Source organism: Anabrus simplex, chromosome 1 (assembly GCF_040414725.1).
Source record: "Anabrus simplex isolate iqAnaSimp1 chromosome 1, ASM4041472v1, whole genome shotgun sequence".
In the NCBI taxonomy this organism is placed as follows: domain Eukaryota; kingdom Metazoa; phylum Arthropoda; class Insecta; order Orthoptera; family Tettigoniidae; genus Anabrus; species Anabrus simplex.
This window is the reverse complement of record NC_090265.1, coordinates 420,487,101-420,512,962: the sequence shown is the minus strand read 5'-3', so window position 1 is coordinate 420,512,962 and position 25,862 is coordinate 420,487,101. Positions and strand designations below refer to the sequence as shown.

Below are 25,862 nucleotides of genomic sequence, written 5' to 3'. Positions count from 1 at the left end.
TGACGATGACTCAATAGAGCGAAAGCTGGGAAGGTGAGTGTATAAGCGAACACTGCGAAACTGTTTAATGTTTAACAGCATATCGGCCTCTCTATTTAGTCGTGGTGAAAATTTGCTCGGATAAAGTAGGACTTACTTTCGGTTCTTCTGATTCTTCTTGGCCATTTCCCAATTACCTAAGGTTGGCACTTAGTATGGATTTGGTCCAGTTTTACGGCCGGATGCCTCTCCTCACGCAACTCTATCTGGAGGGATGTATTTCTGTGGTGTGATGTGTTGTATCTAAATTAAGATATGTATCAAGACGAACACAAGCACCCAGTCCCCAAGCTACATGAATTAACCAGACGAGATTAAAATCCCAGACCAGGCCGGGAATTGATTCTAGGACCCTCTGAACCGATGGCTACTACACTGACTATTCGTCCAAGGAAAAACTTTCTTCAGCTTATCCCAGTTATTTACGGGGACGCTGGAGCCATCCATGCTCATTTTGGTTTTGACCGGAGGTTAAAGTGTGGATGCCCTTCCTGACGCCGCGTAATTTTTGGGATGAATCTCAACCTAGGGCCGTACAGTATTCTAACCTCAGCTTTCTCGGTAGGAAGACAGCAGCTAAGCCACTGAGATATTCACTCCCCAAGGACTTCTATTCAATCTGTCAGAAAATTTAAAACTTTAGAAACGTGACTTCTGGAGAAGCACATGGCCCTGGGACTCACCAAACCTACACCAGGAAGCTCCAGGTGATCTTAACTTTGGAGCGTGGCTTGGTGACCACGGGGTCCTTAGCTGAGGTCTGGCATTGCTTCCACTTACTTGTGCCACGACCTCCCTTGGTCAACTCTTGTTCTTTTCCGAAGCCGACTGTATTAGGTATCGAGGCCAAGCGAATCTTTCATTTCCACGCCTTTCGTGGCGCTTGTCTTTCTTTGGCCGATACCTTCATTTTCGAAGTGTGGGATCCGCTCCATTCCCTTCCCCCCCCACCGCTCTGATTAGTGTTAATAGAGGATGGCTGCCCAGTTGTACTTCCTCTTCAAACAATAATCACCATCTACACCAGAAACGAATACCTGGTTAATCCCTTGGGCTTGTATGTCGGAACTCTTCTGACATAGAGCCGATTACCTAAGGTGTTAAGTCCCTTTAAGCAACAAGCAAACAGTCTTCTGGCATATATTTCTTCTAAGAAGAGTAGGCTATACCTTAACGTCAGCATTTAGGCTTTTAGCAACTCTAGTGGACTATTAGGTCTATGAAGTATATTGATATGCAGATTGGAATAGATTTTTCCTGTCAAGACGAGGAGCCACTGAACGGAAATCCTTTTCACAAAGACGTGACTTTTCATTTCAAAAGTCCCACATACATTATTCGGGATTCGAAACGTGATCACATTGGTATGAAACTGTACCTTGCTCCACTCTAGTTGGTGGCAAAAACTTCATCCCCGGTTTGCCCTGCCTGTCGTAAGAGTTGACTAAAAGAGGTGTCTGTCCTGGGACTTGCAAACTATGGAGAGTGGGGTGGCGACAACAGGGTCCCAAGATGAGTCTTGTATTCCTTCCACTTGTGCTTGACTTTTCATTTTCATATTTCCTGTTTTACCTCTCTTGGTGAACACTTGTTCTCTTTCAGCCCGAACTGTTTTAGCTTCACGACGTCTTGGAAACCTGTAATTTTCACACCCTTCATGGATCTTTCTTTTCTTTGTCCGTACCTCCATTTTCTGAAAGACAGAAACTCTTCCTTTTTCACTTTTGATCATAATTAAGAGTGGATGATATTCACTTGTTCTTTTATCTTAAAACAGCATATTAATCATCATCATGCAGGTAACATATTGCAAGAGGCGATCGGTATTGACAAGAAATGAAAATTACGGTCCGTTTAGTTTATGTATGATTGTAAAAGAAATTTAAATCTATGTATTATTTCATCATGCAGTTTACGACCGGAAGGCGGACGAATTAAGGAACGAACTTTCTCGTATTGCTAAGAAATAGAATGTACCGTATTGTACTCGATGCCAGCGTGAAGTACGTAAAGGTCAAACATCTTGTCATATATTTGCTTTCTTTCGAAACGCCAACGAGTGTGTTTACCAATGTGATATTGAATCGTGTTATTACCACTCTTCAGACAGAAGGACCGACCACTCGTCTCAGAAGAGCATATCGAGTTGAAAAACTGGTTTCAGTAAAGAACTCATGTTGTTTACGCTCAGCTAACCTACCAGAACAGATTTTTGTACAATCCTAAAGAGTCTTATTACTGAGCACGAACACAAATAAATATCTATTTATTTACGATAGTTTTACTCCAGTTATAACAGGCAACAATGAACAATAAATATATAAAAATGATATACACAGATCAGAATGAGATTAGACTAAAGTTTAAATTTATTGGCTACTAATATTCTACAGGTGAGAAATATCTAAATATTTATGTGTTCTGAAATTTACTGACATATATGGTGTGTGATTAATTGAATAAAATAAAGGGCACACAGACAGACAGAGGCTCATTTTAATTAAGAAGAAAGAGTTTGCATAATTAATTCCATTTCTTAGCTAATTTTCATGTGGTTTCGCTGAAGTTATTTTGTAGGCTCCCCCTCTGGGTGGGGAAGGTGGAATACATCCACTGTATCTTCTGCCTATCGTAAGGGGCGACTAAAGGGGAACTCCGAGGGTTCTCAAGTAGGGTACATGGTATGGCGCCACTGGTAGCATGGGTTTGCATCCGCAGGGCCCATAGTTGATTCTGGCATTGTTTCTACTTACTTGTGCCAGTCTCTCAACTTTCATCTTTCCTATCTGACCTTCCTTGGTCAAACCTCGGCGGTATTACGTTTGCTAAGCCTGGGGACACTTTCATTTTCAGACTTTCTCGCTTTTCGTTGTTCTTCCGTTTCTTTTGCCGATACCTTCAATCTTCGAAGGATCGGATCCTCTTTCTTCCTTTCTGATTTGTGTTAAGAGAGGTTGTTTGTCCGCCGTTCTGCCTCTTAAACTTTAAAGCCATCACCATCTATGAATGTTGATACTCCTTACAAACCAGTACCTGACATAACCGTGCACTGTTGAAATCGAACTTCATTCCTGTCGCCGTACCTTTAATGTGACTGGTACAAGAATTGCTTTTCACGTGAGATACATTACGAGTGAAGGTTTCGATTGAAGGTGTATTATAGTACGCCCCAAACGACTGTGTACGATTAATCCAGATATGTAATTCCATACAATATTGCGGTAGCCTTGTCCTAGAGTCGTCAGGGCGATCGCGTAACAAGCAGCTTATGAGATACAAGACACCACATTCGGGAGTGAGACTTTTTAGGTCATGTCTCAAGGCACTTGATAGGTGTCAAGTAGACCACCAGCTGATCACGGAAATGTCAAACATAATAGACACTCTTCAACTCTTTGTTTCAGTCGTACTTTCAAGGCGACTAAGGAAGTCATATTACAATACCAATATAGCTTTCTTAGTCCGTACTTTAGATGAAGCTTTCTCTGCCTTTTATCTTCTGCCATCTTCAGCTGGTTACCTATGCACTCTGGAGCTTGATCCCTTGGTTTGTAATCAGAGTTCTCAAACGGTCTTCCTTTCTTCAGCCTAAACCCTGACCTTTCGAAAGATCGGAACTCTTATTCTTATTCTTTATCCAGTTTATGTTAGAAGGGGCTATTGGCCTCGTTAATTTGCTCATTTATCGCCACGTCTAGTGTACCTGATGGCTATGATCGTCAAAGTGTCAAGTCTATATGATCTGACACTGTGGTTAGGCGGCTTGGGTCACATTCGTCGAAACAATTTTCACCATCAGAATGTTGCCCGACAGGTAGGAGAAAACGGTTAAGTGGATTTTCCTGAAACTCGGTTTTTCTTACAGTTGGCTTTAGGTCACGCCTATACGAACCGGTCTTACGGTGACGATGGGATAGGAAAGGGCTAGGAGTTGGAAGGAAGCCTCCGTGGTCGTAATTAAGCATTTGTCTGGTGTGAAAATGGGAAATGACGGAAAACCATCTTCAGGGCTGCCGACGGTGGGGTTTAAATCCACTATCTCCCGAATGCAAGGTCACAGCTGCGCGCCATAACCGCACGGCCACTTGCTCGGTAAACTCGGTATTTAAGATTAGGACTTTAGATTTAAGTTGCTCAAAACGTTCAACAGGAGGGTGACTTCAGAGGGGCTTAAAACTCATGTATTTTTCTTTTACGATTTGTTTAATTCGAAAAATTGCTCATGATAAAATTTATTTAGAATGTTATATACACTCTTTTTGTTCTATATATACTTTCATCTTGCCTATCTGGCTTCCCTCGGTCAACTCTACGATAGCTCCTTCCCAGTCCTAGCTCTTTCCTATCCTATCGTCCCTAAAATTTAACGGTGTTTTCACTACGTTAAATAACTAGCAAAAGTAAATTCTAGCACTGTGAAAAATAATGGAAATATCAGTGGTGATCATGTGGAAGTTTAATTACATCAGATAACTAACTATGGAGAGTTGCATAGACATTCAATATTATCTAGTTTTACGTGGAATTCAAAACACAGGGACATGATTTTCTATTACACAATCCCACTTCTATTGGCTAGGATTCCAACCACGGCCGCCTTTGTGAGAAGCCAGTGACGTGCTAACTCTAACGCAGTGGATTTTCGGCGAAGCTGCGACGACAAAGACAATGACTTTAATTATGGCACAGCCTGGATTTGGGAGATGGCAGGAATCCTTCTTTAGGGGTTCCGACGGTGGAATTTGATCCTATCCTCTTTCGAATGGACACAGTAAAGGAGTTTAATAAACGAAGATCCCTACGGGTTGGGAGCGTGAGATGGGAACCATAGAGCCGGCAACACATCCACTTATATGTGCATGGCTCGTCACTTTCATCTTGACTATCTGGCTTCCCTCGGTCAACTCTACGACAGCTCCTTCCCAGTCCTAACTCTTTCCTAGCCTATCGTCCCTAAAAATTAACGGTGTTTTCACTACATTAAATAACTAGCAAAAGTAAATCCTAGCACTGTCAGCCGGCACGTTAAAAGTATCTTTCCGACCAAAAGAAGAATAATTAGTCTTCTTTGTTCTCTCGCAGAGTTGTCTCGCACGATATTTTCTGCGGCTTGCGGGGGAGGAATAATTTGTTAGCTGTGTTTCGACGTGACTTGGTATAAGACATCTGTACTAGGATGTGAGTCCGGCTCCATGGCTAAATGGTTAGCGTGCTGGCCTTTAGTCATAATGGTCCCGGGTTCGATTCCCGGCAGGGTCAGGAATTTTAATTATAATTGGTTAATTTCGCTGGCACGTGGACTGGGTGTATGTGTCGTCTTCATCACGACGCGCAAATCGCCTACGGGAGTCAAATCGAAAGACCTACATCTGGCGAGCCGAACAAGTCTTCGGACACTCCCGGCACTAAAAGCCATACGCCATTTCATTTCATCCTCAATGTGAATCCACCAAGATCTTCGGGAGAGTAGATTTGGGATGATTCGCACGAAGCGAGCTGAATTATTAGATACATGTAGCTGTATCAACTGACTTAGTAATACATTCCTATCGAACACGTAACTGTTATCGTTAAGAAGCAAGGATGGAACTAAAATAAATCATGTAGTAGGCAGCTTGTTTTGTTGACCGGCCTTTTTGGAAGAGCGCCAATTTATAACGTTATAACTTTAGAGGGTGTGTAATGTGTATTCACACGTGAATAGATTGTAGTAGTACGACGACATTGGCAACGTTTTGGCAAAATGGTCATTGACCTTGCCTGATTTCCATCTTGTTTAAATTCGAGGTTCACGAAAACTTACTGGCTCTGAATGGGAGAGTGTACGGTAACCGCGTGACCCACGGGAGACGGTATCAGTCTGCCTATACAGTAGTTTTGGGGACACTGTTAGCCATACCAGCCTCTTGATGTAGCGTGCTTGCCTCTTACCGAGCGGCTCCATATTGGAATCCGGGCAGATTCAAGGATTTTACTTCTCATGTGAGGCCTGGAACAGAGTTCACTCAGCTTCGTGAGACCAGCTGATGAGCTGCCTGATATGAGAGACAGTGGACCTGGTCAAACAAATCAAGTTGCGACGTAGCTGGGCAGCAGTCAACTCGGCACGTCATTGCCCTAATGGACTGTTGCGCCACGGACTTTGTCATTCGTGGTCTTTCGAACACTGATAACTTTACCTGCGAGACATTAGAGGTTTAAACTTTCAGATCAATCAATCAATCAATCAATCAATCAATCAATCAATCAATCAATCAATCAATCAATCAATCAATCAATCAATCAATCAATCAATCAATCAATCAATCAATCAATCAATCAATCAATCAATCAATCAATCAATCAATCAATCAATCAATCAATCAATCAATCAATCAATCTCCGTTTACTCTATTTATTACTCCCAGGTTTCTTTAATATCCTAATGTATCTGGTGGAAGAGCCATCGGACTGACAATCTCATTATTTTCATCAAACATGGAGATGTAACTTGATAGGGTTTTGTCTCTAAGGTTTGTTCCTTTCTTAGCTCTGCAAATGCTGATTGGCATAGTTCTGGTATCATCCGTTATTCCTAACCTTATGAATACAGGTATACACATAGTCAACTCCTTACACTTTCTACAATTTGTGGAAAGATTTCTGTTAAGACTTTTGTTCTCTATAAATAGCGATAAGTAGTAGGATTTTTTCCTTGGATAATTATTTTATTCGTAGCCTTTGCCATGACCTACGGGTAGTATAATTCCTTCTGGTTCGATTGGTTCAGGGTCAATTTCCAGGTCTGTCATGAATTTAAGACTGATCTGAAGGTCTTGAGTTGGTCGCAATCAGTACAGAAACACATTAGAGATAGATATTCTACTCCAGCCATGCTATGGAGTGACGAACTAATAAGTCGCCCGGCTGTTTGGTTCATTCATGTCACCTTCCTTGTTTGCTTGCAGTCTGTCCTAGAAAACCACGCTGTCTCGTCTACCCTGACCTCCGATGTGTGACGGTCATTACTTGGTGGTGTAGCCAATGTGATGACGTCTGATTTATTAACGCTCAACTTTTACCTTTATGGGTAATTTTCTGCGTGCGGAGCAAATCTACAGATTGTGAATTAACTGCAGCATTGCAAACTGAGAATTACCTCATAACATTGCAATAAGTGTGTATAAACATGGTGCAACAGGTGGAGAGATCTGTATCGTTGTACAAGCAGAATTGTTTCAGTACTTTTTTTTTTGTATACGCGAGTATCAAACTAACTCATTTGTCATTTCTACTTAATGGTCACGTATCCCCTAGAAGCAATGGTACTAGTGGATCACCAGCAGTGGCAGGAGAAAGAGCAGCGAGTGACTTTTCCATGTGCCACTTTGTAGAAGCGATTTTTCATTGTTGCTCGTTTCAGTTTCAGGAAAACTGTGGCAATGATTCATTTCTTCCCGACCAACTTCACACACAGTATGTTTACGGTACTATAGAACACAAAATCACAGGCCCCTTAATGAAGCAGCAACGTAATTAACATCCTGGGTGGGTGCGGAAATCGTGCGGAATAATACACTCTGATAAAACAAGTAATATCTCCAAGACTAGTGGCGCAGTTGGTTAGTCGTTGTTCTCCTGTTCCCAATATAGCGGGTTCAAACTCGGCAGAGGTCGGTGACATTTGGCAGCCTTTAAAGGAGAGAGCTCCATATGGTTGGCTTTCGGAACATTAAAGAAATCCCGTGTGAAAAAAAAAAAAAAAATATATATATATATATATATATATTCTGACCGAGTTAGGGGCTGCGCGGTTTGGGTCACGTAACTGTAAGCTTGCGTTCGGGAGATAGTTGGTTCGAACCCTACTGTCGCCATCCCTGAAGATGGCTCTCCGCCGTTTCCCATTTTCACACCAGGGAAATGCTGGGGCTGTATCTTAATTAAGGCCACGGCCGCTTCCTTCCCACTCCTAGCACTCTCCTATCCCGTCGTCGCCATAAGACCTATCTGTGTCGGTGCGACGTAAAGCAAACTGAAAAAAAATTCCGACACCCTGGTTAAGGATTAGAACGGACGTTAATAAAGTAGCAGGCTTGCTGAAATCGAAGCACGGGACTTGACTTTTCAGCCACAGGAGCAGGTTCAGATTTTGCTATAAGTTCATAGATTACAGATCTGAAAATGCGTTAAAGTCAACGACCACAGAGCATACTGTTATTGAAGTACATCTGTTTGGTTAGTAGGTAGGCTTCTCACGATGAATGAAACACTCATTTGGCGGTCAGTAAACTAGCGAATGAATTATTCTCACCCTGTTCCGATTAAAATATAGCTTGGCCTTGCAGCTCAAGGTCTAGGTTGTAGTCTTCTTGTTACATGTTTTAACTATTGCTTCTGTAGCGTTCCTAGATCAGGATTAATGAAGTACTGTATATGGTTCATTCGCCGGTCATCCTGAAAATAATTTAACTCACTTTCATTTTGCTAATACCTCCTGTATACTGCATATCATTTCACATAATGTGTCAAAGATGAGTCAGTTGCTGTAAGCCTAGAGACCTACACATCGCGAACTGGTGACCGCGGGGCTCCAAGCTTATTCTGGAATTACTTCCCCTTACTAGTAACAGGCTCCCCCATTTCACCTTTCCTATCTGACCTTTCAACAACTGTAATTCTCCGTCTATCCGGACGGTATTAGATTCAGGGGTCCAAAGGAGTTTTTCATTTTCTTACCTTCTATGGGTTTTATTTTTCCTTCACTCGATGCCTACGTTCTTGGAAGAGTTACTGTATTCCTTTTTATGACTAATATTGAGATACGATAATGATTCTGTCGTTTTGCACTTTAAGGCAACAGTTACTACCACTACACAAGTTATAATAATAATAATAATAATAATAATAATAATAATAATAATAATAATAATAATAATAATAATAATAATAATAATAATAATAATCGTTGTCGTTGTGGCCTTTCCCCAAATACTTGGGATGGGCACTATATGTGGGTTAAGCCCAATTTTACGACCGAATACCTTTCCTATGAACAACCATAGGTGGAAGGATGTACACGCATGCACAGAAATGGTGTCCCCGCACCGAATATAAACGATCAATACTGCCACACTCCAGTACTGAAAAGGAGGAGAGGGAGTGAAGGGGTAGTTCAATGTTATTGTTTTTATGTCCCACTAACTACTCTTGACGATTTTCGGAGACGCCGAGGTGCCGAAATTTAGTCCTGCAGGAGTTTTTTATGTGCCAGTAAACCTACCGACACGAGGCTGACATATTTGAAAGGGTAGTTTTGAAGGCCACTCCAGTACCGAAAAGGAGGCAAAGGGAGTAAAAGGGTAGTGACAGTGTGTGTATTATTATGCATCCACCACTGTGCCAATTTCAATCGCAACAAAGTCTTGTAGCGGGCTGTCTGTATGCAGCAATGCGTTAAACGATCAGACTTGGCGGAGGGAGGGGGGAGGGGGCGACGCCATGCCTTGTTTATATCGGAAGACCATTTTTGTGCATGCGTGTACTCACTAGGTTTCTATGCAAGCTGAGAGTGCACTGTTTAAGACAAACACTAGCACCCAGTTCCGGAGACAAAATCAATGGTCCTTCTGGGAATAGAACATGGGACTCTCTGACATGAAAGTCGCTAATGTGACCATTCAGTGAAGGAAATAATAATAATAATAATAATAATAATAATAATAATAATAATAATAATAATAATAATAATAATAATAATAATAACAATAATAATAATTTACTGCAGATGTTTCATTTCACCTACTAGTAACGATTTCAAAGAAGCCAGAAATTGGTACTGCAATTCTAGATTATTATTATTATTATTATTATTATTATTATTATTATTATTATTATTATTATTATTATTATTATTATTATTATTATTATTTGCTATTTGCTTCACGTCGCACCGACACAGATAGGTTCTATGGCGACGATGGGATAGGAAAGGCCTAGGAAGTGGAAGGAAGCGGCCGTGGCCTTAATTAAGGTACAGCTCCGGCATTTGTCTGGTGTGAAAATGGGAAGCCACGGAAAACCATCTTCAGGGTTGCCGACAGTGGGGCTCTAACCCACTATCTCCCGATTACTGGATACTGGCCACACTTAAGCGACTGCAGCTATCGAGCTCGGTGCAGTTCTAGTAACGAACTGAATAGTGTTTAATGCATTATACTTTATCATTCCCCTTATTTTAACGGATCATAAACGAGTACGAAAGCAGAAAAGAAATGAATGGAGGAAATGATAGAAAACAGTGTAACGTCTGAGGATAGAGAAAGTGGGCTGTCGAAGGTCGACGTGTGTACAGTAATTGAGCAAGTACGCACCGTGTAGCACATCGCTTCTCAATGGGTTCCCTTTGAAGTGGACGATCTTAAATTCTGGAGGCCAAGTACCTCTACTTCTCACACTTTTGAAATTACATCCAAGAAACTTTTATATCCATTTAAGAGAGATAGCAGGTTTAAGAGGAGTAGTAGTTTTACCTGGCAAGAAGTTTATACTACCTCCTGGAAAGCAGAGCCATTTCCGCACAGGCCGTAAAGGTCCTTGGTCGAATGGAAGGTAAAGGCGCTTCTCGTAACCTCGGCACTTACTGCGATAAAGTGGTTATCTTTACCTTTGCTCGCAGGAATGAACGTGGTATTCAATTTTGGTGCAGGGTGAGTGAATGTCAGGGCCATGTGCCGCTCCAATGGTGGAAATCTCGTTTCTTATATTTTTCGACTTCCTGACCGGAAATCTTCCGGGTTAACCGAGCACGGCCACGCAGCCCCACTACCTACTAAAACCAAGCTTTTCACGGTCCAACTTCTCGGCTGAGTGGTCAGAAAATCCCGTTTTTAATTCAAGCTGGACTGGGGATTTTAACACTGTCTGGTTAACTGTCATAATACAAACCTCTTCAACGCTCCACTTCACCAACCACCACTCCTTTTGTGGGCGGGGACGGCAGAATGCATCCATAGCACGGAGAGGGACCGCCCCCTAGCTAAATCTGGCATTACTTCCATTTATACAGCTCACCTCAGTTTAATCTCTCCTATCCGACCTCTCTTTGCCAACTCTTGTTCTCTTCCGATCCCGATGGTATTAGGTTTGCAAGGTCTAGGGAGTTCTCCATTTTACTGCCTGGTGGCATTCCCTTTCTTTTACCGATAACTTCATTCTTTGAAGGGCCGGCCCCGTGGTGCAGGGGTAGCGTGCCTGCCCCTTATCCGGAGGCCCCGGGTTCAATTCCCGGCCAGGTCAGGGATTTTTACCTGGTCCGAAATCCATTCAGCCTACGTGATTAGAACTGAGGAGCTATCTGACGGTGAGATAGCGGCCCCGGTCTCGAAAGGCAAGAATGACGGCCAAGAGGATTCGTCGTGCTGACCACACGACATCTCGTAATCTGCAGGCCTTCAGGCTGAGCAGCGGTCGCTTGGAAGGCCAAGGCCCTTCAAGTGCTGTAGTGTCATGGGATTTGGTTTGGTTTCATTCTCTGAAGGATCGGAACTCTGTACGAGTACTTCCTCTTAAAACAATAATCACCGCCAACGACCATCACACAGGAAGGGCATCTGGACGCAAAAATGGGCCAAATCCACATGCTGTGCTGCCTCAAAATGATTGGGAAAAGACCAGGAAGAGGAAGAATCCAAGTTCTCCATAATTTTTAATGGCTTATCCTAGAAACATTCTGTATTTTGTATTGTGAAATGTGTCACTGATCGGCATCACTGGATGGCAAATAAGAAACACCCACGTCCGAAATGCTGCGGGGAAACACCGTACCGGTACTAATCTTTAGAGAGGTTAGTTGCTTCTGAGTAGCTCGTTTTCTCAGTAAAATATTACTGAAGTGTGAACCGTACACGATGAGGTGGCGTTATAAATAGAGACGAACAATGCTAGATTGTAATGTTGAAGTTGCCGACATTTTATTTCTTTAAAGTATGTGCCATAAATAATACTGATTCTAATACTTTTTTTTAGAAGTTGCTTTACGTAGCACCGACGCAGATAGGTCTTTTGGCGAGTTGGGATAGGAAAGGGCCAGGGCTGGGAAGGAAGCGACCATGGCCTAGAGTCCATGGGGCCTCTTTTAGTCACCTCTTACGACAGGCAGGGGATACCGTGAGTGTAATTCTACCGCCCCCTACAACGTTCTGAGACAAGAAGCGATATGCGATATTTAATTAAATTTACTATCTAATCTAATTTGATTTATATCCGTACCTGTTAACTTGTAATACTGATAAACAACTACTCGAAATGAATATACTGAATGTACTGAGCACGACCTAATAAGTTGGAAAGTTTATTCCGAGTACAGTGAGGTCGTAGAAGTTCAATATTCGTGGTAAATAACTACTTTATCCTCTGTTTGGAAAATAAAGGGAGTGAATACAACCTAATCAGAATAAATGTAATTATCCTCAAAACGACCTAGGCCTGTACTGTTAGGAGTATTACTGGAAAGTCTAACAATAATAATAATAATAATAATAATAATAATAATAATAATAATAATAATAATAATAATAATAATAATAATAATGGGCTGATGACCTAGCTTTAAGGTCCCTTTGAACAATAATCATCATCATTAATAACTATAATAATAACAACAATTATCAAGGATTGATATTGCGTCCCACTGAATACTTCTCCGGTTTTCGGAGATGCTGAGGTGTCGGAATTTTGTCCCGCACAATTCTTCTACGTCCCAGTAAATCTACTGACACTAGGTTGTCATATATTATGAGCATCTCTAAATACCACTAGGCTGAGTCGAGATATCATGGAAAACTTTGTAATGTGTTTATCTCACAATTGTGAATACTACGCAGTTAAGCTAACACTGCCAAAGTCTGTTGTACCTATTAATCAAAGATTATTACAGGACACTGGAAGAAAAAACTTAATAGCTCACATGGAACACTCCAGGAATATTCCATTCTCGATTACTAGCATTTTGAAACAAGTTGATAATTCTGTAGTAAAATAGAATGATATCGCGTCTTCAATTCCCCATCATATGATTGCAGTTCTTGATACTGATAATAATTGCCTTGTACAGGTATAATTATATATCTCTCAATGCCATAATTCTGCTTGTTTGAGGAAGCGAATTGTTTCATTGTTTTCATTTAATTGCATCTCAGACGCAGTCTACTCCGTTTCCCCGAAAACTATATGTCTTCCTATTAAATTCTCTTGGCAAGCTATTTAACGATAACGAACTGCGTAGTTTTCAAACAGCATTACCAACATTGAATTTATAGGACTAGATTTCTTACGAGGAGAGTAAAAATATTCCAAGCAGACATTCGTTCATTTCCTTTTCGAAAAAAAGTGATGAAAGTATTTCTAAGCAGGAAAGAAGAGATTAAATAATTTTTAATGCCGTGTTCCCTTAAATATTCTGTTGTGATTTTCGGACACGATTTGTACAGTTTTTACATTTGGTGAACGAAAATTCTGCTAATCTACCAAGTTCATGAAGTATGCTTTAGAACTATAATTTTAAATTACGATACTAAAACGTGAGAGCAATGGTCACGGCGATGGAGAATAATTCCTTCGGTTACGAATTGATGATAAAAGGAATGATATACTGTACTCTGAAGATATACAGAGTGTACGGATACTTTCAGGACAAATTTCTCACACGTGGAAGAAGAAAATATATTATGTGGAAATGGTCCGGAAATGCTTTATTTCCATGTTTGAACTCTGACTCTACGTAGATCATTAATCATGGGAAACACACATGAACAGACCGTACCAGCATACCAAATAAAACTCTTTCTTAAATGTTCGAAGTGCCCTCTGTTAGCATTGAATACATGCACCAACCTGTTGTCGCAGAGATACATCAGCACATCCGGGATTCGGTGTGGGTGGAGACAGTAGAGCAGCACCCATGATATTCCCTGCCTGTCGTAAGAGGCAACTAATAGGGGCTTCAGGGGATCTTGTCTAGGGAGCGTGGGTTGACTACCACGGGGCCCTTAACTGAGTCCTGGCACTGCTTCCACTTACTTGTGCTAGAAACCTCACTTTCATCTATTCTTTCCGACCTCCCTTGGTCAACTCTTGTTCTTTTCCGACCTCGACGGTATTAGGTTGCGAGGTCTAGCGAGTCTTTCATTTCCACGCCTTTCGTGGCCCTTGCCTTTCTTTGGCAACTAGGATGGTTGCCTAGTTGTCCTTCCTCTTAAAACAAGAATTACCACCACCATTATCAGTGGCAAATAGAGAGCGTAGCTTCAGTAAATTGAACCAGAACAAAAAGGAACAAGACAGAAATACATCTGCGCTGTACAATGAACCAAGACCTTTTGCCAGCTTAAACTCATTTCAGAATGAGATTGTCAAAAGCTTAGATCTCTCTCGAATGATGAATACTTTCGCGGAATGCAAAGCCAGGCGTGAAAAGTTTGTGAGTGAATACAGGGTCTGTTAGGTCATCAGCCCAGAGGCTGGTTGGATCCTCAAATAGCACCACCAAAGGTTATGCGGTTATAAGGAAACCCCGAAAACCAATGTCAGTGAAAGTGCCTATTAAAGGAACTCTATGTTTTAAAAGTTAATGCAATGAAATGAAATGTCGTATGGCTTTTAGTGCCGGGATATCCCAGGACGGGTTCGGCTCGCCAGGTGCAGGTCTTTCTATTTGACTCCCGTAGGCGACCTGCGCGTCGTGATGAGGATGAAATGATGATGAAGACAACACATACACCAAACCCCCGAGCCATTGGAATTAACCAATTAAGGTTAAAATCCACGACCCGGCCGGGAACCGAATCCGGGACCCTCAGAACCGAAGGCCAGTACGCTGACCGTTCAGCCAACGAGTCGGACAAAAGTTAATGTTTTTTGAAAGTAACATAATATTTTAAAACATACGTGATGCAATAATGGAGTGAACTAGAATAGCATGAACATTGACTTCGATCATGGGTGTCACTGGATTGAGTTTTGAAGTATGGTAATGGACTGTTTGTGTTTCAGGGACCCAAAATCTTAAAAACTCGTACGTGGGCGTCAATAAGTGGCCCTGCGTAAGAAATTCGTTTGAGTGGCGCTTGCACTGTGAAGTATACGGTTGTGGGCTGACATGTATATTAGTTAGGTGATAATCTCATTCTTTTGCCTCTTACAGCAACATTGCCACAAATAACTTGTTACAGATTCCGCCAGCTAGGATTACACCCTGTGAGGAGATATTAAAGAAAGAGAGGACACCTTTCTGCGCGTGGGAGAACATCTTTCCCTTCTCTGTGGTGTCTTGTCAATCGTACAGGTCACAAAAATTTCGCTTTTCGCAAGAAACTTATGTTAATGTTAACTACCTAAAGGTTACTTCTTTACTTTCATTTTACGATGTTTCAGTACACGACACGAATAAACTCCACGCTCAAAAAGCAAACACTGGAAGACGATAAACTATATAAAGTAGGTATTATAAGTGTGCAAATATTTGTGTCATACACTGTCCTTATTGCCTGCTGTCATTTCTTGATGGATGCAGTACTTTTTCATCCATCACTTGGCACAGGCCAGAGTAACGTGTAGCTTCCACCGAGGTCCCAGTCTCATCCATGGCTGGGACTATATGAAAGCTGCTGGGGTATGGGTGGTGCTGAGTAATGACATTCAGAGCACGACTAGTGCATCTGAGTGTTATGAAAGGTGTTGCTCATAGGGTCAGTGTGCTACAATAGCACTTTCTGACCCTGTGGGGAAAGCAATGGCAAACTACCTCACTCCTCATCTTGCCTAGTACGTCTCATGTTGGTGCTCCCATTGGTTTTTGCGGTTTCCTTATAACCGCATAACTATTGGTGATGCTATTTGAGGATCCAACCAGCCTCTGGGCTGATGACTTAACAGACAGACAGACACTGTCCTTGACCGTCGTTAACTATCCTGATGTTAACTGTGCATGAATGTTTAAAAAAGTTATTGTTCTTGAAATTGCTGACAGACAGTCGTAGGTCAATACAAGCCTATAATTATTCTGTTTAGTATAAGGAACTATACAGGTTTGGTAACAGCTATGATTCTAAGACGAAAGAAATGAAACAGAGGTCATCCTCGGAACTTGAGCACGAATCCTCCGTTCTTCGGGCAAGAGAGTTGATCTCTCGGTAGGCCGGTTAACAGATGAGACTAACGTTCAGATTAAGAATATTAACACAGTATTCTTGTCATTGTGCCAAGTCTTTAACGTAATGATATTGTTATCATCTCCTATATTTTCATACATCCTAACTTCATTGAGGCATTCATTGGTTAATTCCAATGGCCCGGGAGCTGGGTGTTTGTGCTGTACCCAACGTCCCTGCACTCACACACCACACACAAAACTATCCTCCACCACAATAACACGCAGTTATCTATACATGGCAGATGCCTCTCACCCTCATTGGAGGGTCTGCCTTACAAGGGCTGCATTCTGCTAGAAATAGCCACACGAATTATTATTATACTACAAAACTGCATTGTTCTTACTAATTTACCAAAACACTTGTTACATATCAAGAGTTTACTCTTAATTTTGCTTATAAGTGTACCGACTTTCTGAAAATACTCAAAATTGTTTCTGTCCACTTTCATAAACCTGGACGTCCGCTTACGAAGCAGTGAACCAATGAAGACTTCGCAACACTGTTTTGACCTGTCCGACTCCATGGCCAAATGGACAGCGTTCTGATCTTCGGACTGCGGGGTTCTGGGTTCGATTTGTAGGATTTTAGGTGCCTTTGGTTAGTTGTTGTGATCTGGGAGCAGGGTGATTATTCCACTCCTAACATTGCTGTAACTCTCATACGACACACACTACACTGACACCAACGAAAGTGAAAATTAAAAATCCGACTTCGAAGACCAATTGGACCCATTTGAACACATTTTGCTGGGCATTGCGCAGAGACAGACAGACAGACAGACAGACAGACAGACAGACAGACAGACAGACAGACAGACAGACAGACATTATTATTATTATTATTATTATTATTATTATTATTATTATTATTATTATTATTATATAGAATCCTGGTGACAGCGCATTGGATTATCATACCCCAACACTTGTATTACGCCGGTTTTTCGTTCATAACTCACGAACGAAAGCGAAAATGAAAAATCCGGCTTCGAGGTGCATTTTGACCTCTTTCTATCTATTTACGTTAAAAAGTTGAAATCTCTGCGTGCCGTAGATTTTTTTTTTCATATTTTGATTTACATCGCACCGACAGAGATAGGTCTTATGGCGACGATGGGACAGGAAAGGCCTAGGAATGGGAAGGAAGCGGCCGTGGCCTTAATTAAGGTACAGCCCCAGCATTTGCCTAGTGTGAAAATGGGAAACCACGGAAAACCATCTTCAGGGCTGCCGACAGTGGGGTTCGAACCCACTATCTCCCGGATGCGAGTTCATAGCTGCGCGCACCTAACCGCACGGCCAACTCGCCCGGTCCGTAGATTTGGCTCGGCATCACGTACAGACAAACAGGTAGATAGACAGACATTTCCTTTTATTATTATAGATAACCCGAGTTTATACGCCCCACCTCTTATGCATTGAAATATATGCAGAAAAAGGTGGTAACTCTTTGTGTATCACTCGACATGTTGAGTTAAATCGACTGAAAATGTTCTAAGAATTTGGCACTTTGTATATCACTGTTTTCATTGTCACCATTGAAATAAAATATATATAAATATGTTCCAGAATTATGGTATTAAGTAGTTTAACTCCACAATATTCATCTAGTAGCACCAGCTATAATGACAGGCTGAGGATACTCACCGCTGAGCAGGACTACTTCGACACTGTTAGAACCAACCGCACACGGTCCAGGAACAGACTGAAAGCCGGTCTCACGCTGCACACGTTATAAACAGCTAAATAAAACATGCCTCACGGTGGGCGTGTTGGACTGAGCTATGTCATTGGTTCACGCATCATCATTAGTCCCCCGTAATCACCCTGGTTTTACTACAAACGTCATACTGTGGAACACCTCAAATTTTATCGCTTGATTTTTCATTTGTGGAAACTTCCTTATTGTTGCCAGAAAACAATAATCGTAACTCTATTAAATGGATTATAATGAATTTTACAGTACTTTCAACTGTAAATAATAATAATAATGTCCGCCTCCTCTGTGGTGTAGTGGTTAGCGTGATTAGCTGCCACCCCCGGAGGTCCGGGTTCGATTCCCGGCTCTGCCACGAAATTTGAAAAGTGGTACGAGGGCTGGAACGGGGTCCACTCAGCCTCGGGAGGTCAACTGAGTAGAGGTGGGTTCGATTCCCACCTCAGCCATCCTAGAAGTGGTTTTCCGTGGTTTCCCACTTCTCCTCCAGGCGAATGCCGGGATGGTACCTAACATAAGGCCACGGCCGCTTCCTTCCCTCTTCCTTGCCTATCCCTTCCAATCTTCCCATCCCCCTACAAGGCCCCTGTTCAGCATAGCAGGTGAGGCCGCCTGGGCGAGGTACTGGTCATACTCCCCAGTTGTATCCCACGACCAAGAGTCTGAAGCTCCAGGACACTGCCCCTGAGGCGGTAGAGGTGGGATCCCTCGCTAAGTCCGAGGGAAAAACCGAACCTGGAGGGTAAACAGATGATAATAATAATAATAATAATAATAATAATTATTATTATTATTATTACCTCGGCAGTAGAGTGTCGTAATCATGATCCCAAATTGGCGGGTTTAATCCCAACTTAGGTAGTCGATTTTGAAGGGCTGTCAAAAGTCTTGGTGCTCGATTTCCATATTGCTTTCTATCCGTTTCGTCTGTATAACAATTACGTTATACTTTTATTCGCATCAGACATTTGAAGACACGAGAGAATCATGAGAGAATACATTAAATTGATCAATATTGATCATGCCATTGTTTTTGGCATTTTAGTGATACCTGGTGACGTTCTCAGTGTCATCATCATCATCATCATCATCTGTTTACCCTCCAGGTTCGGTTTTTCCCTCGGACTTAGCGAGGGATCCCACCTCTACCGCCTCAAGGGCAGTGTCCTGGAGCTTCAGACTCTTGGTCTGGGGATACAACGGGGGAGTATGACCAGTACCTCGCCCAGGCGGCCTCACCTGCTATGCTGAACAGGCGCCTTGTGGAGGGATGGGAAGATTGGAAGGGATAGACAAGGAAGAGGGAAGGAAGCGGCCGTGGCCTTAAGTTAGGTACCATTCGCCTGGAGGAGAAGTGGGAAACCACGGAAAACCACTTCCAGGATGGCTGAGGTGGGAATCGAACCCACCTCTACTCAGTTGACCTCCCGAGGCTGAGTGGACCCCGTTCCAGCCCTCGTACCACTTTTCAAATTTTTGTGGCAGAGCCGGGAATCGAACCCGGGCCTCCGGGGGTGGCAGCTAATCACGCTAACCACTACACCACAGAGGCGGACTCTCAGTGTCACTCGACAAAATTAAATGGACATAGCCATAGCATCCGTCCAGTAGGTTCCACTTTCGATGCTAGGTAGCAGCATGATCGAAACGTCGAAATTTTTAGGCAGGCTACCTAGATGCCTCAGCTTCAGATGGTATGCAGCTGGTAGCTAGGGCCGTAAATTATTATTATTATTATTATTATTATTATTATTATTATTATTATTATTATTATTATTATTATTATTTTAGCGGGATGTAACTATGTTACTATACTGAGGTATATCCTTGCAGTGTAATGTCGTGAGGCAATCGCACAGAAATACCTTTACCGAGCTCGATAGCTACAGTCGCTTAAGTGCGGCCGCAATCCAGTATTCGGGAGATTGTTGGTTCGAATCCCACTGTCGGCAGCTCTGAAGATGGCTTTCCGCGGTTTCCCATTTTTACACCAGGCAAATGTTGGGGCTGTACCTTAATTAAGGCCACGGCCGCTTCTTTCCCACTCCTAGCCCTTCCCTGTCGTATCGTCGCTATAAGACCTATCTGTGTCGGTGCGACGTAAAGCAACCAGCAAAAAAACAAAAAAACAAAGAACAAAAAAACAAAACACCTTAGTGCTCACATAAGCGCGTCACTTTTTACACTGATTGTGAGGGGACAAATCATCCTTTCGAAGAACTTTTTTCTCTGTAATGTATTCAATGGTCCGCCTCTGTGGTGTAGTGGTTAGCGTGATTAGCTGCCACCCCCGGAGGTCCGGGTTCGATTCCCGGCTCTGCCACAAAATTTTGAAAAGTGGTACGAGGGCTGGAACGGGGTCCACTCAGCCTCGGGAGGTCAACTGAGTAGAGGTGGGTTCGATTCCCACCTCAGCCATCCTGGAAGTGGTTTTCCGTGGTTTCCCACTTCTCCTCCAGGCGAATGCCGGGATGGTACCTCCCTTAAGGCCACGGCCGCTTCCTTCCCTCTTCCTTGCCTTTCCCTTCCAATCTTCCCATCCCTCCACAAGGCCCCTGTTCAGCATAGCAGGTGAGGCCGCCTGGGCGAGGTACTGGTCATACTCCCCAGTTGTATCCCCGACCAAGAGTCTGAAGCTCCAGGACACTGCCCTTGAGGCGGTAGAGGTGGGATCCCTCGCTAAGTCCGAGGGAAAAACCGAACCTGGAGGGTAAACAGATGATGATGATGATGATGATGTATTCAATGTATTTTGGTCTTTCCGCAAAAATTCTCCCACTGACTACCTTTTTGGGCATAAACATTTTAAAAAATGGCAATCATGGTGAAATTGCGTACGTGTAAAAATGCGTTTTACTACATAACCCAAATTTATTCTTTATTTTCAGTGGTACTATGAGTAATCCTTTACCTTAAGAGCCGTTGTAAACCAGACATTATGAAACCGGGCGAGTTGGCCGTGCGGTTAGGAGCGCGCAGCTGTTAGCTCGCATCCGGGAGATAGTGGGTTCGAACCCCACTGTCGGCAGCCCTGAAGATGGTTTTCCGTGGTTTCCCATTTTCACACCAGGCAAATGCTGGGGCTGTACCTTAATTAAGTCCACGGCCGCTTCCTTCCCATTCCTAGGCCTTTCCTGTCCTATCGTCGCCATAAGACCTATCTGTGTCCGTGCGACGTTAAGCCAATAGCAAAAAAAAAAATAAAATAAAAAATAAATAAATATGAAAATCAGTTCAGAAATATAGACAATGGAGCCGTTTTAAAATGAGCTTACATCTGATTCACAGCGAGATTGCACAATCATGAGTGATGTTTCAGCGACTCCTGCGACTTTTCGTGATGCGAACATAATAGTCTCAGGGTTATGAACAGTGGAAGCCTTTACCTTCCACGCCTTCCTGGCCTGTGCGGAGATGGCTTTGCTTTGATTTTGCTACTACTCTAGAGTCCCGTTTAACCGACTCCCAATTAACCGAATTTCCGAGATAACCGAATCGCTAAAAATCGTGCGTGATCGTATTTTACGCGGGAGCACCGGAAAATCACTTACAAATCGAGCTCTTAAGAAGCGTTCATCTAATCTTAGGCAAAATAATTTTTTTTCACAAGCTGAATTAAACATTTTTTAGTCGTACGAATTTTTGTACGAGAGCCTTAATATTTTATTTCCTTGAGTTAAATGACATGCTGTATTTGTAGCGATATGAATTAAAGTAAGCTTACTATCCTAACACATATGCTTTTCGTATTTTACTGCATTCTTTAGCGAGTCAATGTGATAAATAAATGCGTGTAGTTGTTTCGAAATCCAATTATTCCGGTTTAGCCGTATTTTCGTTCAGCCGAAGCACACTAGGTCCCATCAAATTCGGTTCAAAAAGGACTCTAGTGTACTTCAACGGTCGATCTGAAGAGTCGTTGGATTCCAGAATTTTGACCTGAAATGTGGTTCTTAACGTGCTAATCAGGATGGATATCTCGCATTTAAATTCTGTTATATCCGCCCATATCCATCCCTGGAGAACTACATACAACCGTGTCTTCTGGAATGGGCTAGAAGTCCGTTACTTTCATTCAGTCTCATCCTTGGCTTTGACAGTATGAAAGAAACGAAGGTATGAATTTTACCAATAATTGCTTATGCAGCCAGTCCCTAGGAAGAATGGTGTGAAAGTGTTACTCATCATAAGGTCGGTTGGTGTGCGGTATGTATTTTTTTTTTACAAGTTGCCTTACGTTGCAGCGACACAGATAGGATTTATGGCGACGATGGGACAAGAAAGGTCTAGGAATGGGAAGGAAGCGGCCGTGGCCTTAATTAAGGGACAGCCCCAGCATTTGACTGGCTTGAAATGGGAATCCACGGGAAACTATCTTCAGGGCTACCGACAGTGGGGTTCGAACCCACTATCTCCCGAATACTGCATACTGGCCGCACTTAAGCGACTGCAGCTACCGAGCTCAGTGGTATGTATTTCAGTGGGCTTGAAAGACCTTCTGGCTCGGTGAGGAAAGTAACGAGAAACTACTTCACTCCTCATTTCCTCTTCAATGACGCCTGTGTTATCTATGACAGTTGATGGTAGATCTATTGAGGATCTAAGAGGTCTGGACTCGGCACCCATTAAATAGACACACATGGGATTGGATCACGCAGCCCTGAGCACGAGAGGCGAGTGTCTAACCAACTAGACTACGAAGCAATACAGACACCACAGGTATGTTGGTTATCAGATACACACAAAGTACATGGCTTTATCGATTGCTTTATCCTAAGACCCTAACAGGAACTTATGGCAGAAGCAGTAGCAGTCATAACATCAACAACTAGATCTTATAGCGCTCCATTATAAAGGATAGAACGTGGCTTTAAGAGTACAACTCCTATCTCTATTCCAGTGAATTTTATGGGGGTGGAAAACACTATTTTTGAATTGTTGGAAATAACATTCTCCCTGATACAGATTGTACTCAGTTACCTAACTAGAATCTCTCTATACAGAACATAATCTTTCTATATTTCAAATCATCATATTATTGCATTTAGGTTATTTTGAATCTAAATGTTTTAATTTCATATTACTGGTGGGTTTTAGAATGCCTTTTGGAAAGCGTTAGAGAAGCTGTTTAGATTCCTCACTTTGTCAACAAGTGGATGTGGGCGCATACTTCATCGCCTAAGATGATTTTGAGAATATATTGGCGCGAAATATTATTATTGGTGACCAGGTATTATACGGCTACACTCGGCCATACAAGAAACTACTGCCTTTTTTTTTTTTACGTCTGGTGCTCTGTTATCCGGCTCTGTCCCCTGGTGCAGTAGCGCGCTAATCTCTAACTTTCTGTCCTTCAGTTCTTGGGGATACGGTGATTCGTTTCGATCTAACGTTCTTTTTCCATATTGGTAAATCCGCTACTCCAAAACGATCAACTCGCAATCCGTCCTATTGTTTTTGCATTTGAAGCACTCACCAGTTCGTCTCTAAAATTCATCCTGTGTAGGTAATGCGATAGACTTGTGATTACTGTACTCCGTCCACTGACGTGCCCGCTGCTCTCCCCGAATACTAGTGGCTACTTGTCCACTGGCGGAAAATGAAATCCCAACACCAAGAAGACATTAGTTTAAAGGGATGCAATTTAAGATAGCAATTGTGTAGGTAACTTATTAAACATATTAAAGTTTCCGGGTCACAGGTTCAAGTATGAGCGAGGAGATATGTGACACGGTGGTACGTTAATAACCGCTGTAGTCCCCACGATTTTAAATGCAAGCTTGCGATCGTACATGTATTGTGTCGTACAGGTGCCGCATATAATTTTGTGGGATAGAGTTCCATGGCTGTTGCACTTGGTCAGTGAAATCTGCAACGATTAATGCTGGTATTTGATGGCACTGGATTTGTCGTCCCATTTTTTCTCATACATGCTCAATGAGTGAAAGTTCTGGTGATCTCGCAGTCCAAGGCAACTGGTCGACACTCTGTAGAGCACGATGGCTGACAGGAGCGGTACGAGGACGATCGTTATTCTGTTGGAAAACACCGCCTTGAATACTGCGAATGAATTGCATCACAACCGATTCAATCGCCAGTTTGATGTACAAATTCGCTGTCAAGGTTCTTGAGATCAACACGAGAGTGCTCCTGATGTCAAGGGAAATCGCTTCCCAGACCATAACTCCTGGTGTAGGTCTAGTGTATCGACGCCGCAGACGGCTTGGTTCTAAGCGCTCACCTGGCCTCCTTACCAACTACGGCCATCAGTGGCACAAGACACATCTATGAACACAACAGATCTCAACTCCGTCCTCCAGTGAGCTCTAGCTTGATACCACTGAAGTCGCAGATGGCAGTGATTCGGAAGCTAGTGGCATGGGCGCTACAGGACGTCTGGCTCGGGGCTTTGCATGAAGTAATCGATTTGTTACAGTTCGCTGTGTCACTGTGGTGCTAATAAAGCTCTCATGGCTGCTGAAGATGCCACCACAGCCATGCGGCGAAAGCGGCGGTCTTTCCTCTTTGTAGTGGCACGTTTGCGGGCGGACCTCGATCTTCTTGAGACAGTGTCGTCCCATTACAATTGTTGCCAACGCCAATGCACTGTTGATACATCCCCGATTAGTCTTTCTGCAATAACGCGGAAAGGATATTCACTTACTCGTAGCCCTATTACACGGCCTCGTCCAAACTCAGTAAGCTGCTGATATTTGCCGTCTTTGTCTCCTTAAAGGCATGTTTGACTCACACGTACCTCACAACGTTAACACCGAACAACACTCACGAATTGTATAGTGCGTATTTAAAGCAAACTTGGTTTGCAAGGTTATAGTGGCACCACTAGCACCACCACCCTTCGTCGACTAGCGCGCAAATTTGAACAGGCGTCATCTCTCAGATGTGCAAACACGCCACCTGAGTTTCGTTTATCTAGCACAACTCTTTCTCGGTGTTTGTATTTCATTTTCCACCAGTGTATTTTGAATAATACTATGAAGAATTTTCAGCTGAGAAGAACTTCGAAAATATTTCCTGAAACGGATAACTTCGAAGTGATAAAATGACATTCTACAATGTGACAGTCATGAAGGAAATTAACGTGTAATTATGCGTATTGCAGTTTTTTGGTGACGCTAAGAGAGGGAAAGTCTTGGGCTGGAAAGGACCCAGCTGTGGTCTCATTTATGACAGTCTCATTATTTCCTTGTATTGGAAACTTCGGAATACCATCTTCAGAACTGCTGACAGTGAGGTTCGAGCTCAGCATCTCCTGAATGCAAGCTTACACATTGTGAATCGTACTGCGCAGGCAACTCGCTCAGTGTGTAAGTATGAAAAGGGGAAGACTGTTGTAAGGACCGAAGTAGGGAAGCAGAGGCTTGTTTTCTCTAGCGTCAACTTTTAAATACAAGGCCAGGGCGAATGAAATGGAGTGTTAAGACCGATGATTTTAGGACTGCCGTACTGATATTAAGCTCAAATAAAATTCCACAACAGATTTATTTTTAGAGCCTATCATGACGACAGAGCACAGCGTGCTTACGAAATTAACGTTAGCATTTGGGAAGTGAAATCTGTTTGACCAGAGGGTAGTTCCGCAGCTGCGGTGTGAGGACATAGTGCTGAAGCATTTGGATGTAATAACCAGACGATTACGAAAGCTCGATTAGAATAGACTCAGCTCTAAAGAAGAGAAGAGGACTTAATAGATACACAACATACGTCACAAATGGTTAGATGTGTGTGGTAACAGAATCAGGAAGTGATAATCATTGTAGAATGATCCTGTTAGGACGAAGAAAACGTGTCGTATCAAGTTCAAATAAGTCACCATTCAGAAAGGCCACGTGAGATATTGAGATAATTATTTTCTTTCAGTTTGCTTTACGTCTCACAGACACAGATAGGTCTTAT

General features: G+C 42.6%; 1 protein-coding gene across 4 annotated transcripts in view; it reads right to left on the bottom strand.

Annotated features, from left to right (window-relative positions):
- Positions 1-25,862, bottom strand: part of LOC136856890 (fatty acyl-CoA reductase wat) — a 401,519-nt gene that overhangs the window by 72,253 nt on the left and 303,404 nt on the right. The window contains exon 1 of one of the 4 annotated variants that reach the window (XM_067135111.2): positions 17,876-17,981. The exons of the other annotated variants lie outside the window; for them this stretch is intronic. The gene's annotated coding sequence lies outside the window, so the exon portion shown is untranslated. Of the gene's footprint in view, positions 1-17,875; positions 17,982-25,862 lie in introns of those variants that run through there. 4 annotated transcript variants of the gene reach the window in all.